Consider the following 16,468-nt stretch of genomic DNA (forward strand, 5'->3'; position numbering starts at 1 on the left):
TGGCCAGGATGCCTAAGAGCAGTGGCAGCCACAGTAATCCTGATCCAGGAAGCACGCAAGCTAACATTGGGCAAGCACATGACAGTTTATGTACCCCACATGGTCATAACAGTATTAGAACAAAAGGGGGGTCATTGGCTCTCATCAAGCAGGATGCTCCAATACCAGGCCCAACTGAGGGAACAGGATGATGTGGAACTGAAAATAACTGAAAATAACAAATCACCTTAACCCAGCAGAATTTCTCAGGTCCACCCAGGAAGAAGGAGAACTGGAACATGACTGCGTGGAGGTAATCGAACAAGTGTACGCCAGCCGGAAGGACCTGAAAGATGAGACACTGCCATCTGATTGGGACCTGATTGGGAACTGTTTGCGGACGGGTCCAGCTTTGTGGAAAGTGGTATTAGGTATGCAGGGTATGCAGTGGTCACCTTGCAGCAGATAGTGGAAGCAAAAGCATTGCCCCCGGGCACGTCAGCGCAGAAGGCAGAAATCTGGGCTATGGTAAGGGCCCTGGAGCTGAGCCAAGGGAAGAGAGTCAACATATGGACTGACTCCAAATATGCATTCGGAGTGGTACATGTGCATGGGGCTCTGTGGAAGGAGCGGGGACTTCTTAATTCGCAGGGGTCGTCAATCAAACACAGGGAAGAGGTAATCATATTACTGGAAGCAATTTATAAACCATCGGCAGTTGCGGTGATGCATGTCAAAGGACATCGGAACGATCCAGGAAAAGAGTTCCAGGGAAATCAACAAGCAGACCAAGTGGCGAAGCAGGCCGCCAGAGAAGTATGGACTCAATTAGCTTTGATACCGGCCCGGAGCAACCCTGCCGCTGCACACATGGAAGACGAACCACATTACTCACCAGAGGACGAGAAACTGGCTCAGATGTTGCAGGCACAAAAGAACATCAAGGGTTGGTATGTGACCCCAACAGGACAGGTGATCTTACCGGTAAGGATCATGAAGACAGTATTGGAAACAGAACATAATAAGTGTCACTGGGGTGCAGAGGCAATGGTAAGATTTTTGAAAAACGAAATATTCTCAAACCAGATGTTAACATTGGCAAAAAGGGTAAATGCAATGTGTCCGGTGTGTATCAAAAACAACCTAGTGGTAAGGAGGCAGGTTCAAATGGGTAAGTTACAGGTAGATTCCCAACCAGGAGATTATTGGCAGATAGATTTCTCTGAGTTACCAAAAGCCCAAGCATACAAATACCTGCTGATGTATGTGTGCACATTTTCGGGATGGCCAGAAGCTTTCCCTTGCAGGACCAATCAGGCAAAAGAAGTGGTAAAAACACTTCTGAAAGAAATCATCCCTAGATTTGGGGTGCCGTTAGGGCTATCATCCGATAGGGGTCCTCATTTCACTGCAGGGATCGTGCAGGAGATTTCTGTAACGTTAGGAATAATTTGGAATCTGCACACGCCCTGGAGGCCCCAGTCAAGTGGTAAGGTAGAGCGGATGAATCAAACACTGAAAAACCAAATTAAGAAAATTTGCCAAGAAGCAAAAATCCAGTGGCCACAGGCATTGCCTTTAGCTCTGTTAAGGGTTAGGATCAAACCAAGGGAAAGGATAGGGGTAAGTCCGTACGAAATTTTGTATGGCAAACCCTACCATGCTGCTACCTACCAGGGGGACCCTCATTTGGTGGGAAATCAGGTGATATTAAATTATGTGTTGTCTCTGAATAAGACTCTTACAGCACTCAGAGGAGCGTTGCAGTGGAACCGACCCCTACCCCTGGAAAATCCGGCCCACGACATCCTTCCAAGAGACCAAGTCTACATACGGAACTGGTCAGTGGAACCACTGAAGGAGACATGGGACGGTCCTCACCAGGTGATCATGACCACCTACACGGCTGTCAAGGTCGACGGGATCGACAACTGGATTCACTACACCAGGGTCAAGAAGGTCCCTACGCAATGGTCGGTAGAGCCTTTGTCTCCAACAAGGATGGTGTTCAGAAGCAAATCTTAGGGATACTGATTTTCCTAAGCTTGATTGTGTTAACAGAAATCTTTGTAAAAGTTAATGTACCGGAATCTTATCTGTTGAGACCTGAGGGATCTGACGTTAATCTGACTTGTTTGTTTACTGATGACCAGGGAGCTGGATCCGCCGAAATTATCGTGAGGTGGAAATGGGTTACAGAGGACGAACTGATTACGGAGGGGGTAAAGACAGCTTGGGATGAGCCGTGCCAGGAAGGAGCAACTATCCTGCAGATACCCAATGTGACCCGGAAAAACGAAGGGAAGTATACTTGCTTAGTGCAGGTACGGGACAGTTTTGATTATGGGGATGTGCAGTTTCTTACAATAAATACATCTTATGGAGAGAGAGAGAGAGAGAGAGAGAGAGGAGGGTGACGCGACAGGTTACTGACGTCGGAGAATTGACCAAGGGCAGAGGCCAAGAAAATTTGGTAGTAGGACTAATCAGAGATTTTGGTCTCATGCAAAATGTAACAGAAATCACAGCTTGTTTACCATTACCCCGGGCAGCAGGTGAACCCATACCATGGGGAATAATACCTGTGACTGAAATGCCGGAGTCATAGAGGAATGCTTCCTGGACATGCTGGTTTGTCCCTAAGACAATAGAGGCATGGAAGGATTTATGTATGACTATTCGAGTAATGACCGAAGCTGATTGTAAGTTGAAGCCTAATTATTATGGTTGGATTCAGAATATGAGGAGATGTCTAATCAACTTCCCGGTGGATGAAGCATGTAACAAAGTTCCGGTAAGGACTCTTACCACACGAAATGAGATGAGCTGTCAAACTATTACTCAGAGTCAGGACATGTGGAAAGATTGGAAGACCTTGTGGGGACCCAGTATCTTAGAATATTACACTTATCTCGGGAAAGTACAATGGTGCATCCAATGGTCAGGGAATAGAAACCAGTCATATTATAAGGCCCCTATTACATCTACCTCCTCCAGACAGTTTCAGGCCCAAACGGAGGAATGGAATTGTACAGAAGTATTTACATGTGACACTCCGGAAGATCAAATAGGACTAGTACCAGTAAAGATGGCATTGAAGTGGGGATGTGAATGTAGGGGATATAATCATACCATAAGTATGAGACAAGGGATGGAACCTATAGATTGCAGGCACACAACGGTTCGCAGTCCTGGGAATTTGGTATGGGTCTTGGGACATGGCCAATGGACATCTCACCTACCCTTAGATGGGCTAACCATGCAAATTATCTTGGGTGTACCGACCCTGTGTCCATTTTGGAAACAATCAAAGTTAACATCAAAAGAGATACGAAAGAGACAGAGAAGAGATATTAGTAAAGAACTGGATGCTGTAGGATTGGATAAAGAAGATGGGTGGCATGAACCCTCTTCAGGGGTCAAATTTGGGTGGGTGCTGGAATCCTTGTTTACACCAATTTCCACCTATCGGAATCGGGAAATGTTGTTCAGATTATTGGGACAGACCGAAAGGTTGGCAGCAGTAACGAAGAAAGGATTTAAGGACCTGAATTTACCGCTACAGGCCACAACTAGGATGACCATACAAAATAGAATGGCATTGGACATGATATTACTAAAAAGCATGGTGTCTGTGGGTATCTGCACGATAAGGATAAGCATTGTTGTGTACACATCCCAAATGTCACTCAAAAGGTAGAAAAAGATATTAGTCAATTGGGACAAATTGAGGGCAGGGTCCACGATGTTCTAAGAGAGGCAGAACATAATTGGGTTGGAGCAATATTCAGCTCCCTGGGGATCCAGGTCTCCGGTTGGATATCATCAATTGTACAATATGGAATCATGATAATTATAATCATTATGGTTGCTTTAGTAGTATACAAGTGTCTTTTAGGAATGATTGCAAAGGAAGGCCGACGCACTCGGAGGGTCATGAAGGCCAAAACCCGAAGAGAGGTGATCCTCCCACAAGACAACTCACCTCACCCCGCCTGACAAGAAATCAGCAGCTTGAGAGGTTGAGCATCCTTGCGAAAGAAGATCGAAGGATGCTCAAAAGGGGGGACTTGTTGCAGGAGGCGGGGGAGGTGGAAATTTAGAAGTAGTTATGCTAAGGTTTGGACTGGTCAAGCAGGACAGAAAAACAGGAAACTGACAAGGAAAGTGTTAATGTGCTGAGAAGAGGGGAACAGTTTATCAACAAGGAATGTGCTGGGAAGAGGGGAACAGCTTATCAAAAGGGATTAGTCGAGCATGAACATGAAGAAAAGTAAACTGACATTGAAGATAAGGGTTATTATGCATGTAAGGGGGATTGATGGTGGGAGACAGTCAAAACAATATCTTAAGTTGAAAAAGTATGAGAGATTTGTGGTTCACGGATGTCTCTCTATTGTTATCTGCATGATGTATGTAACTGTTTCGCAACTGAAATTCCGCACAAAGGCTCCATTGTAAAAGGGCATAAAAGCTGAACCGAAAAAAGGGATCGTTGGAATCCTGACTTGGGACGCTAGTCCTCAGGTTTCCCGGGCCCCGAATAAAGCACCGCATAAACCGACACTCTGTTGGTTTGTGTCTTGACTACGGGCGACACAGGGATGTCTCCCAATCTCCACGACTTCTCAAAAATTACGGAAAGCAGCTGTGCAATAACATCGTCCAGATCTTTCAGCACCCTGGGGTGGATGGCATCTGGACACATCAATTTGTATGGGTCACTGTAGAAAATCCGCGGAGGCTTAAGGACAACATGTAGTCACCAATATGGTTAAAGTGAAGTCGTTTATTAACAATTCACACTCGCTTTATATAGAACCCTTGTTTATATAACGATATCTTGCAGGTGGCTATATCTTGGCCACAAATCCTGTTCTCACAGAACTTCTGCTGGCTACATCATTATCCTGTTATTCTTCTTTTCTGCTGCCAGCTCCCTTATCTTTTGCCCATAGCTCATCTTTCAGTAACCTTCCATCTGGGCCTCAAGGCCCTTAGCTCACTCTAGTTAAAGCTAAAAAGTCAGGATTGCTCACGTCTGTTTTCTTCCAAACAGTTTCCCAACATATCCCCCTTTTTGTTTGTCCTGGTTTGGGCCAGGATAAAGGTGATTTTTCTGAGTTTCTTGTCCATGGTTGAACTTGCTGGGGTTGACAGCAAGTTTCTCAAATGGAGTATTCCATCCCATGTGCGTCATCCTCAGCATGGAGTTGGGGGATCTCGAGGACCGAGCCACACCCTTACCAGCTGATCGGCCTCACCTGAGATCATCAGCAGAAGTGCTGGGTACCACCCCCCTTAACAGCTAATTGGTCTCACCTGTGGCACTATAAAAGACCAGCAGAAGCTCCTGGCTGTCTCCCTGGCTGGCTGCTTGTGGCCCTGCCTGCTGCCCTGCCTGCTGCCCGGTTGCCTGCCTGCCTGCCTTCACCCGGCATCTTGGAAGAATCCCATCCAGTCCGTTTGCCCGCCTGCTGCCCTGCCTGCTGCCCAGTTGCTTGCCTGCCTGCCTTCACCCGGCTTGCGTGAGAATTGTTGGGGGAAAAGGGGGAAGGACTTTGATATTCATTCTTCTGTATATTTATGTATATATATATATATATATATAATTTTTCTTTTTTTTCCTATTTACCATTATCGTTTCATTAAAGTTGATTGGTTTAGCCTCCAACCCATAAGTCTCTCTCCCTTATTCTCTCTCCTTTCTTATCAAGGAGAAGAGAGAGATTAATAGAGAGCATCTGTCACTCGGTTTAATCGCCGGGCTGGTGTTAAACCTTGACAGATTTATTGGCGCCCAACGTCGGGCCCGAGCTAATTGGCTCGAGTCCAATTTAAATTTTTACTAATTTGCCTGAATAGTTTGAGTTCCAACTCCAGCAGAAAGAATGGCTTTGCTGAGCTGGAATCAGATCTTGTTCCTCGGAAATTTCACAGGGTTGGAGATTAAACCAATCATTCCGTTCCTTTGGTATTTAGGGTATGCAATCTGTCTTTTTGCAGCTGGAATTGCTGTTACTTTGTGGTTTGTTTTTCAGAAGAGCTGCTTAAGAACCATTGTTGCGATATGGTCCTCAATACTGATATATATAATGGTGCATTGTGTAGTAGTGTTTCATACAGAGGTACAAAATTTGATTGGTAATTACACTCCCAGTTTTAATTTGGGAAATTATACCATCTCATCGTATTTTGGGCTGACTCCCCCAGATTTTAGTAACAATAGCATTTCATTTCTCAATCTTCTGGTGGGTGTTGTTAATTTTTCTCATATAGTGGTGAGGAGAAACACAAAAACCACAATAATGAGACTGAGCATGCCTTTTCGGAGGCCGAGAGTTGCTGTTTGGAGAGTGAGAGCTGCTCCTCGTGCAGAGAGCACCCCTGCTCCTGCAGCTACCTCTCGCCCCCCCCCCCCCCCCCTCACACAAGGGCACAACTCAGATAAGGCCGGCCAGCATTGCCAGTGTTTCTGCTACAGCTGCAGCTCCTGTCTCTACCCCCACAGACACTGCTGCTGCTCAGAAAGCAAGCCCTGCTGCTGCTACTGCTGCAGATACCACAGCCTCTCCCCCTCAGCCCACACAGCTACTTGTTGCCCCTGTAACTAGGAGGAAAGTAAAACAATGGAAATCAGAAACGAGCCTTCACCCCTCCAAGTCTGAAGGAGACGACCAAGTGATAGAGGAGATAGAGGATACTGCCTCTCCTCGCAGAGCAGCTAGAAGAGACTCTAAAGCAGAGTCATCTGAGGAGGACTCGGACTCAGAATCTGCTCAGTCCTATTCCATGAGAGACTTGCGTACTCTGAGAAAAGACTACAGCCGTTTTTCAGGTGAACCACTTCTCTCTTGGTTACTCCGATGCTGGACGGAAGGGGCTGCTACCATAACATTAACTCAGAAGGAAGCCAGACAGTTCGGATCCCTGGCCAAAGATGCAGGTATTGATCGGGCATTTGGGGAAAAGGTTGGAACCACTAGCCTATGGAAACGACTCTTGGCAGCTGTAAGGGAGAGATATCCCTACAAAGAGGAAATAGACTGCCCACAGGTCAAAGCACACAAACTTGAAAAAGCCATCAGGTATCTGGAAGAATTGGCTGTACGAGACGTGATCTATAATGCTGATGACATTGAAGATCCTTATCACATACCTTGCCCTAAACCCATGATGCAAAGGTTTGTGCATGCTGCACCATCACCTTTTAACTATACACTATCAGTAATGCTATGGGTTCCTGCAGATGTGGCTGCAACTGTGGGTGATGTGATTAAAACAGTACGAGAATGTGAAGATGCTGTCACAGCCCCTTGTCGGGCCTGGGTCTCAGCGATAAAGGGACAATCTGAGAAACTGTATCCATCCCTTTTTCCTCAGACAGAAGGAGAACCCCACACTGCAGCCATTAAGAAGAGACACCCTCCTATGAGACGGAATCAAGAGAAACAGACTTCAGCAAGAGGAATCCTATGGGCACTCCTGAGGGAGTATGGAGAGGACATGAAAAAGTTTGATCAGAAGCCTACTACTGTCCTAGAGGAGCACGTACGTAAGTTGCTGAATAAGACGAAGGCGAAAGGAGGTCCTTCTAAAAAGATGGCTGCCCAAGTCTCCAGTGTGGAGTTACCCAATTCAAATATGCTGGTGACCCAAGATTCCTGTACATCAGGAGTGAGTACTGGGGATGCAAACTCCAGTAATGCACATACTGACAATGCTGTATGTGCTCAAGCTTAGAGGTGCCCTGCCTCCAGCCAGGTGGAGGAAAGGGACAACCGAATTTATTGGATTGTGTGGATTCGATGGCCTGGCACATTAGAGCCACAAAAGTATAAAGCCTTGGTGGACACTGGTGCACAATGCACACTAATGCCATCGAATCAGAAGGGGACAGACTGTCACTATTTCTGGAGTGACAGGGGGATCTAAAGAACTGACTATTGTGAAGGCTGATGTGAGCCTCACTGGAATAAAATGGCATAAGCACCCGATAGTGACTGGTCCAGATGCTCCGTGCATCCTTGGCATAGACTACCTCAAGGGAGGTGATTTCGAGGACCCAAAAGGGTACCGGTGGTCCTTCGGTACTGCAGCTATTAAGACTGAGAATGGAGAATGGCTGCATGCTTTGTTTGGCCTTTCAGACAAATCCTTTGTAGTGGGTTTGCTGAGAACTATAAACCAGCGGGTGCCAACTGCCCCTTCAATAGTGCATCGAAGACAATATCGTGTCAACAGAGATGCTGTGATCCCCATTCACAAGCTGATCCGGCAACTAGAGAGCCAAGGAGTGATCAGCAAAACTCACTCACCCTTCAACAGTCCTGTATGGCCAGTGAGGAAGCCTAATGGAGAGTGGAGGCTGACAGTGGACTATCGTGCCTTGAATGAGGTTACTCCACCACTAAGTGCTGCTGTGCCATACATACTAGAACTTCAGTATGAGCTGGAGTCAAAGGCAGCCAGGTGGTATGCTACTATTGACATTGCTAATGCATTTTTTGCTATTCCTATAGCACCAGAATGCAGGGCACAGTTTGCTTTCACCTGGAGAGGTATCCAGTATACTTGGAACCGACTGCCCCAGGGGTGGAAACACAGTCCTACCATCTACCATGGACTGATCCATTATACCTTGGAAAAGGGTGGAGCTCCAGAACATCTACAATACATTGATGATATCATTGTGTGGGGTGACACAGCAAAGGAAGTCTACGAGAAAGGTAAGAAGATAACTGAAATCCTTCTAGAGGCTGGTTTAGCTATCAAAAGGAGCAAGGTCAAGGGACCTGCACAAGAAATACAGTTTCTAGGAGTTAAGTGGCAAGATGGACGTCGCCACATCCCAATGGACGTGATTAACAAAATAACAGCTATGGCCCCACCAACTACCAAAAAAGAAACTCAGTCCTTCTTAGGAACTGTTGGTTTCTGGAGGATGCATATTCCTTCTTATAATCAGATTGTGAAACCTCTCTATGAGGTTACCCGGAAGAAGAAAGACTTTAAATGGGGTTCAGAACAACAAGCTGCTTTTGAGAGTATCAAACAAGAGATTGTGCAGGCAATGGCCCTTGGACCAATTCGAACAGGGCCAGACATTAAGAATGTTCTTTACACCGGAGATGGAGGTGATGGTCCTACATGGAGCCTCTGGCAGAAAGCTCCAGGAGAGACTCGAGGCCGACCTCTTGGATTTTGGGGTCGAAACTACAAAGGCTCCGAAGCCAATTACACAGCCACTGAAAAAGAGATACTGGCCGCATACGAAGGAGTTAGAGCTGCTTCAGAAGTGATTGGTACTGAAGCACAGCTCCTCCTGGTGCCACGATTACCTGTACTGGGTTTTATGTACACAGGTAGACAATCTTCCCATCATGCTACCGATGCTACCTGGAGTAAATGGATTGCTTTACTCTCACAGAGAGCTAGGATAGGAAGACTCGATCGTCCAGGAATTGTAGAAGCAATAACACATTGGCCAGAAGGAAAACACTTTGGAATGCCACCAGAAAAGGTGGTAAAACGGGCTGAAGAAGCCCCACCATACGACCAACTACCAGAGGATGAAAAACAATATGCTCTTTTCACTGATGGATCCTGTTGACTGGTACGAGGCCATCGAAGGTGGAAAGCTGCTGTATGGAATCCTACACGACTAGTTGCAACAACAGATGAAGGAGATGGTGAATCAAGTCAATTTGCAGAGGTAAAAGCCATCCAATTGGCTTTGGACATTGCTGAACAAGGAAAGTGGCCGAGACTTTATCTCTATACTGACTCATGGATGGTAGCAAATGCCTTATGGGGTTGGTTAAAGCAGTGGAAACAAAACAACTGGCAACGTAGAGATAAACCTATCTGGGCTGCTGAACTCTGGAAAGACATTGCTGCAAGGTTAGAGAAACTTGATGTAAAAGTGCGTCATGTAGACGCCCACGTACCTTCGTATCGGGCTACTGAGGAACATCGAAACAACCAGCGAGCAGATGAGGCTGCTCAAGTGTTCCAAATAGATCTGGACTGGGACCATAAAGGTGAACTGTTTTTAGCCAAATGGGCCCACAATGCTTCAGGTCATCAAGGCAGGGATGGAACATATCGATGGGCTCGTGACCGAGGGGTGGATTTATCTTTGGACGCTATTGCCCAGGTTATCCACGATTATGACATATGCGCTGCAATTAAGCAAGCTAAAAGGTTGAAACCTCTGTGGTATGAAGGGAGATGGTCAAAGTATAGGTATGGGGAGGCCTGGCAAGTCGATTACATCACACTGCCTCAAACCCGCCAGGGTAAGCGCTATGTGCTTACAATGGTGGAGGCAAGTACAGGATGGCTGGAAACATATCCTGTGCCTCATGCCACAGCCCGGAACACTATTCTGGGCCTAGAGAAACAAGTCCTGTGGAGACATGGTACACCAGAAAGAATTGAGTCAGATAATGGAACTCATTTCAAAAATAGTCTTATAAATAACTGGGCCAAAGAACATGGTATTGAGTGGATATACCATATCCCCTATCATGCACCAGCCTCAGGTAAAATTGAAAGGTACAATGGACTGTTAAAAACTACCTTAAAGGCAATGGGTGGTGGAACTTTCAAGAACTGGGACAGGCATTTGGCAAAAGCTACCTGGTTAGTTAATACCAGAGGTTCCATCAATCGAGCTGGTCCTGCTCAGTCAGATCTTCTACACACAGTAGATGGAGACAAAGTGCCTGTGGTGCATGAAAGGAATCTCCTAGGGAAAACAGTTTGGGTTTATCCTGCCTCGGGCAAAGGCAAACCCATTCGTGGGGTTGCTTTCGCTCAAGGGCCTGGACACACTTGGTGGGTAATGATGAAAGATGGAGAAGTACAATGTGTGCCACAGGCGAATCTAACACTAGGTGAGAATTCCTAATTTCTGCTGATTGGAGCATGACGCAAATAGTATGGATTAAGGGGTGGAGTGTCCTGGTTTGGGCCAGAATAAAGGTGATTTTTCTGAGTTTCTTGTCCATGGTTGAACTTGCTGGGGTTGAAAGCAAGTTTCTCAAATGGAGTATTCCATCCCATGTGCGTCATCCTCAGCATGGAGTTGGGGGATCTCGAGGACCGAGCCACACCCTTACCAGCTGATCGGCCTCACCTGAGATCAGCAGAAGTGCTGGGTACCACCCCCCTTAACAGCTAATTGGTCTCACCTGTGGCACTATAAAAGACCAGCAGAAGCTCCTGGCTGTCTCCCTGGCTGTCTCCCTGGCTGGCTGCCTGCTGCCCTGCCTGCTGCCCTGCCTGCTGCCCTGCCTGCTGCCCTGCCTGCTGCCCTGCCTGCTGCCCTGCCTGCTGCCCTGCCTGCTGCCCTGCCTGCTGCCCTGCCTGCTGCCCGGTTGCCTGCCTGCCTGCCTTCACCCGGCATCTTGGAAGGATCCCATCCAGTCCGTTTGCCCGCCTGCTGCCCTGCCTGCTGCCCAGTTGCTTGCCTGCCTGCCTTCACCCGGCTTGCGTGAGAATTGTTGGGGGAAAAGGAGGAAGGACTTTGATATTCATTCTCCTGTATATATATATATATATATATATATATATATATATATATATATATATATATATATATATATATATATATAGCATTTTTCTTTTTTTTCCTATTTACCATTATTGTTTCATTAAAGTTGATTGGTTTAGCCTCCAACCCATAAGTCTCTCTCCCTTATTCTCTCTCCTTTCTTATCAAGGAGGAGAGGGAGATTAATAGAGAGCATCTGTCACCGGGCCAGTGTTAAACCTTGAAATTTGAGCAATCCTGACTTACTTCATCACGCGAGATAACATGCTAATGATACATTGCCATAAACAACATACTAATAATACAAAAGCAATAATAACATACTAACAATGAAAACCAATAATAACAAATAAAATTGATAAACCTTGTCTAATTAAATCTCTAAGCTATCCCCATATCCTTAAGCGATTTCACCATTCATTTAACCCAGTATATGCAACAGTTAATTTTTTCATGTTATCTTAATCAATCGTTTTTGGTTGTGAATTGACTCTGAATGATCAGATAAATTCATGCAATACATTCCATCCAAGTCTTCACAAAGATAACCTAAAAGCTAACATTAAAATCAGTGGCAGCACGATATTGTAAAACTGCATGTCTGACACTATCAACATCTTTTAGCATCTGTGTTAAAATACCAGAAGTTAATCTGCTTAGCAGTGCAACAGAATAGCACAATCAACAATCATGATATAGACAAGGGATCCCATAATCAACATATAAACCATCACATGAATTACAACATTAACAAAAGCCTGTTATCAATACAATACGAAAAGCACATTTCACACTGCAGTGGAATGACTTAAATACCTTTTTAGTATGAGGAAGGTCTGGTGTCCACTGACGCATAGAGCCAAGGGGATAGAGGAGGCTTATCCGACAAAAATTCGTCAGGGGGCCCCAAAAGTGTCCCCAGACCCCTCCCACGTCACGGCATGGTGGAGTCCTGGTTTCCTCCATGGGTGCCAAATTGAGGCCCAAAAAGGCCTAATAAAATTGTTTAGACAGAATTCCAAGCCTTTAAACAGCAAAGGCACCCCCCCCCCCCTTTTTTTTTTTTTCTTTCTTTTTTTTTTTTTTTCTTTCTCTGCTGTGGTGTCTGCAGCAGGGCTCATTTTCTGAGCAGCAGCTGTGTCTGTGGGGGTAGAGACAGCAGCTGCAGCTGTAACAGATACACTGGTGATGCTCACCAGCTGTATCTGAGTTCTGCCCTTGTGTGTGGGGAGCGAGAAGCGGCTGCGGAGGCAGGAGTGTGGGTGCTCTCTGTATGAGGAGCAGCTTCCACTCTCCGCAGCAATTCTCGGCCTCTGAAAAGGCATACTCATTCTCATAACTGTGTTTTTTTGGTCTTACTCCTCACCAATGTATGAGAAAAATTAACAACAACCACTAGAAGATTCAAAAACGAAATGACATTGCTACTAAAATCTGGTGAAGTTAGCCTAAAATAAAATGAAGTGGTACAATCTCCCAAAGCAAAACTCATATCATAAACAGCATCACTGTGAGTCCGCATTTGAAGGCATTTGTTTCCGTGGACGAACCCATCTGGCCAGTACCCAATGCACTCCGGTACCTGTAAGTAAACACATATAACCTCGACCAGTTAGTTTCACCTCTGCCGGCCCTTCCCATTCTCCAGTGTTCAAATTCTTGAATTCCACCAAAATTTTTTGGGAAGGTTCTGAAGCTTAAGAGTCTGCTAAAGCCTTTTGATGTAATAATATCTGAGGCTCTGTACAATCTCCTGTAAGGCGCAAATAATTCATGACATATACAGCCTTACTTAACCGGTCCTGTGGAGGACTCCCTTCCTCCCCCCGTTTTTGTTTCTCAAGGAGAGCCTTTAATACTGAATGGCAACGTTCCACTATTGCCTGACCCGTAGGGTTATGAGGGATACCAGTAACATGTCGGATGCCCCATCGTCCACAGAACTGTCGAAAGCGAGCAGAAGAATAAGCAGGGCCATTATCCGTCTTGATGGACTGAGGTACTCCTAAAACAGCAAAGGATACCTATAGATGTCTGATAACGTTTTCTTGCCTCACCAGTCTGTGTGGAGGCCCAAATGGCCATAGAAAAGGTATCTATAAAGACATGTACATATTTTAAGCATCCAAACTGGTGTACATGAGTGACATCCATTTGCCACAGTTCCAAAGACTTCAAACCTTTAGGATTGACTCCCATCCCAATACCAAGATCAACTTTTTGGCAATCAGGGCAAGATTTCACAATTCCCTGGGCATCCCCCAGAGGTAAGTGAAATTGCTTCGCTAACATTTTAGCAGATTGATGGAAAAAGGCATGAGACTGTCGAGCTTGTGCAAAAACATCAACAGAAGGACCAGTCCATGCTGGTGCAACCAAATGGTCAGCTCGGTTATTACCGAGAGCCAACCCTCGGTCACTAAGATGACTCCGGATATGAGTAATAAAGTAAGGATGTTCTCTTTCATCTAAGAGTCTCAATAGCTTCTGCAATAACAAATACAAATGTTTATTCGAAATTTCCTTCAAAATTGCATGATACATCCTGAAGACAATACCTAGTACATAAAGTGAGTCAGAGACTATATTAACAGGAGTGTTATTCCATGTTTTGAAAACCCAAGTAACAGCGGTAAGTTCAAGGGTTTGCAGAGAGTCAAATGACTTCCCTTGAATTAAATGTTCTTTCCATTGTCCAGGTGTCTCCTCCCAGGTAACAACAGCTTTATGGGATTTTTTCGCGGCATCCGTAAAGACTGTTATGCCGTCCACCAGATTGTCAGACAAAAAACTACGACTCCCACTGCATGTCAGACAAAAGTGGTAACAAGCGATATGAGGGGGAAGAATTCATTATTTCCCCGCCAAACTGTCCTAAGGCTATTTGTAGGTCTGTTGAAGTTCGCAACAACCAAATAGTCCTGCATAAGGGGCAAAATGATCTGACCTGGGTCTACTCCAGCGATGTCTTGACATCGTGCTCTGCCCTTTATAACAATTTGCGATAAGACTGCAACCCTCGTAATCGTTTTGCATAAGCGGATTGACAAAAAGATCCATTCTAAAATTCTTAAAGCTTGTTTTTTCTTGTCATTCCATTGAACTAATAACCCAAAGGGATGAACTCGATCTTGACCTGAATTTATTATCATTAACGTTATCGGCAACTATTCTACAAAGCAAGATGCGTGACACGTCAAAATTTTCTCCTGAATAACAGTCAATGCCTTTTGGTGTATTGGTTGTAACTCTCTTCTATTGGTTACATTAGATGTGGTACCCAAAAGATCAATCAAGGCTGTAAATCATCATTAGCAATCCCGCAAAGTGACCTCACCCGTTGGATATCACCCACAAGTTTCTGTACATCACTTAGCGTAGTAATTTCTGTTTTAAGGGCAACCTTCTGCTGTCCCGCTGCACTCCCCGTGATTGTCCACCCCAGATATTTCCAAGGCTCATGCTTTTGTACCTTTTCTGGAGCAATTTTTAAACCACGTTGTTCTACAGTCTTCGTCACCTGAGCTAAAACATCGTTGTAATTGAGTGTCCTCCCTGCAATCAAAATGTCATCCATATAATGATAGATAATCAACTCAGGAAACTGTGATTACCTTGCAACTAGCAACTGTGATTACCTTGAGAACCTTGCAACTGGGCCTCAAGGCCCTTAGCTCACTCTAGCTAAAGCTAAATAGTCAGGATTGCTCACATGTCTGTTTTCTTCCAAAGAGTTTCCCAACAGGTCTCCAACCCAACTGAGACCCAAGGAAGTAACAATGAGACACCGGTTTTCCACACAAGCCCCTCTGTTCAGTGTGGGCACTGTACACAACATTAGAGGGGCCCTGCCTCAGGCAAGGTGGAGGAGAGGGATAACTGAGTATACTGGATTGTGTGGATTCGGTGGCCTGGCACAGCAGAACCAGAGATATAGAGCCCTGGCAGACACTGGTGCACAGTACACCTTGCTACCATCAAATCACAAAGGACCAGACTCTATTGCCATCCCTGGAGTCACAGGAGGGTCTCAAGAACTGACTGTAGTGGAGGCTGAAATGAGCCTGACCAGAAATGACTGGGACACCCACTGAATAGTAACTGGTCCAGATGCTCCGTGCATCCTTTTTATAGACTTTCTCCAGAAAGGGTATTTCAAGGAACCAAAAGGGTATAAGTGCGCCTTTGGTGTAGCAGCTGTGGAAACTGAGGGCACTGACCAACCATCTTCCTTGCCTAGCCTTTTGGATGACCCTTCTGTGGTGGGCCTGATGAGGGTAGAGGAACTGCAGGTACCAACTGCATCTAGCACAGCACATAGTAAGCACTACCGTACCAACAGAGACTCCCTGCTCCCCATACAAAACCTTATTCACATATTAGAGATCCAAGGGGTGATCAGCAAGACTTGCTCATCTTTCAACAGTCCAATATGGCCAGTACAGAAGCCTGATAGAGAATGGAGATTAACTGTGCACTACTGTGGTCTAAATGAAGTTACACCATCAATGAGTACTGCTGTTCCAGATATGTTGGAGCTTCAGTATGAACTGGAGTCTAAGGCAGACAAATGATATGCCACTGGTGATGTTGCTAGCAGGTTTTTATCCATTCCTATAGGAGCAGAGTGCAGGCCACAATTTGCTTTCACCTAGAGGGGCATCCAGTACACCTGGAACTGACTGCCTCAGGGGTGGAAGCATAGTCCCACCATTTGCCATGGACTGATCCACACTGCACTGGAGAAGGGTGGAGCTCCAGACCATCAGCAATACATTGACAGTATTGTTCTATGGGGTAATGTGGCTGAAGAAGTCTTTGAAAAAGACTGGAAAGTAATCTGCATTCTGCTAGAAGCTGGTTTTGCTAGAAAGAGAAACAAGGTCAAGGGACCAGACACAGAGATCCAGTTCCTTGGAGTTAAATGGC

This window comes from Heliangelus exortis, chromosome W, assembly GCF_036169615.1.
Source record: "Heliangelus exortis chromosome W, bHelExo1.hap1, whole genome shotgun sequence".
Lineage (NCBI taxonomy): Eukaryota > Metazoa > Chordata > Aves > Apodiformes > Trochilidae > Heliangelus > Heliangelus exortis.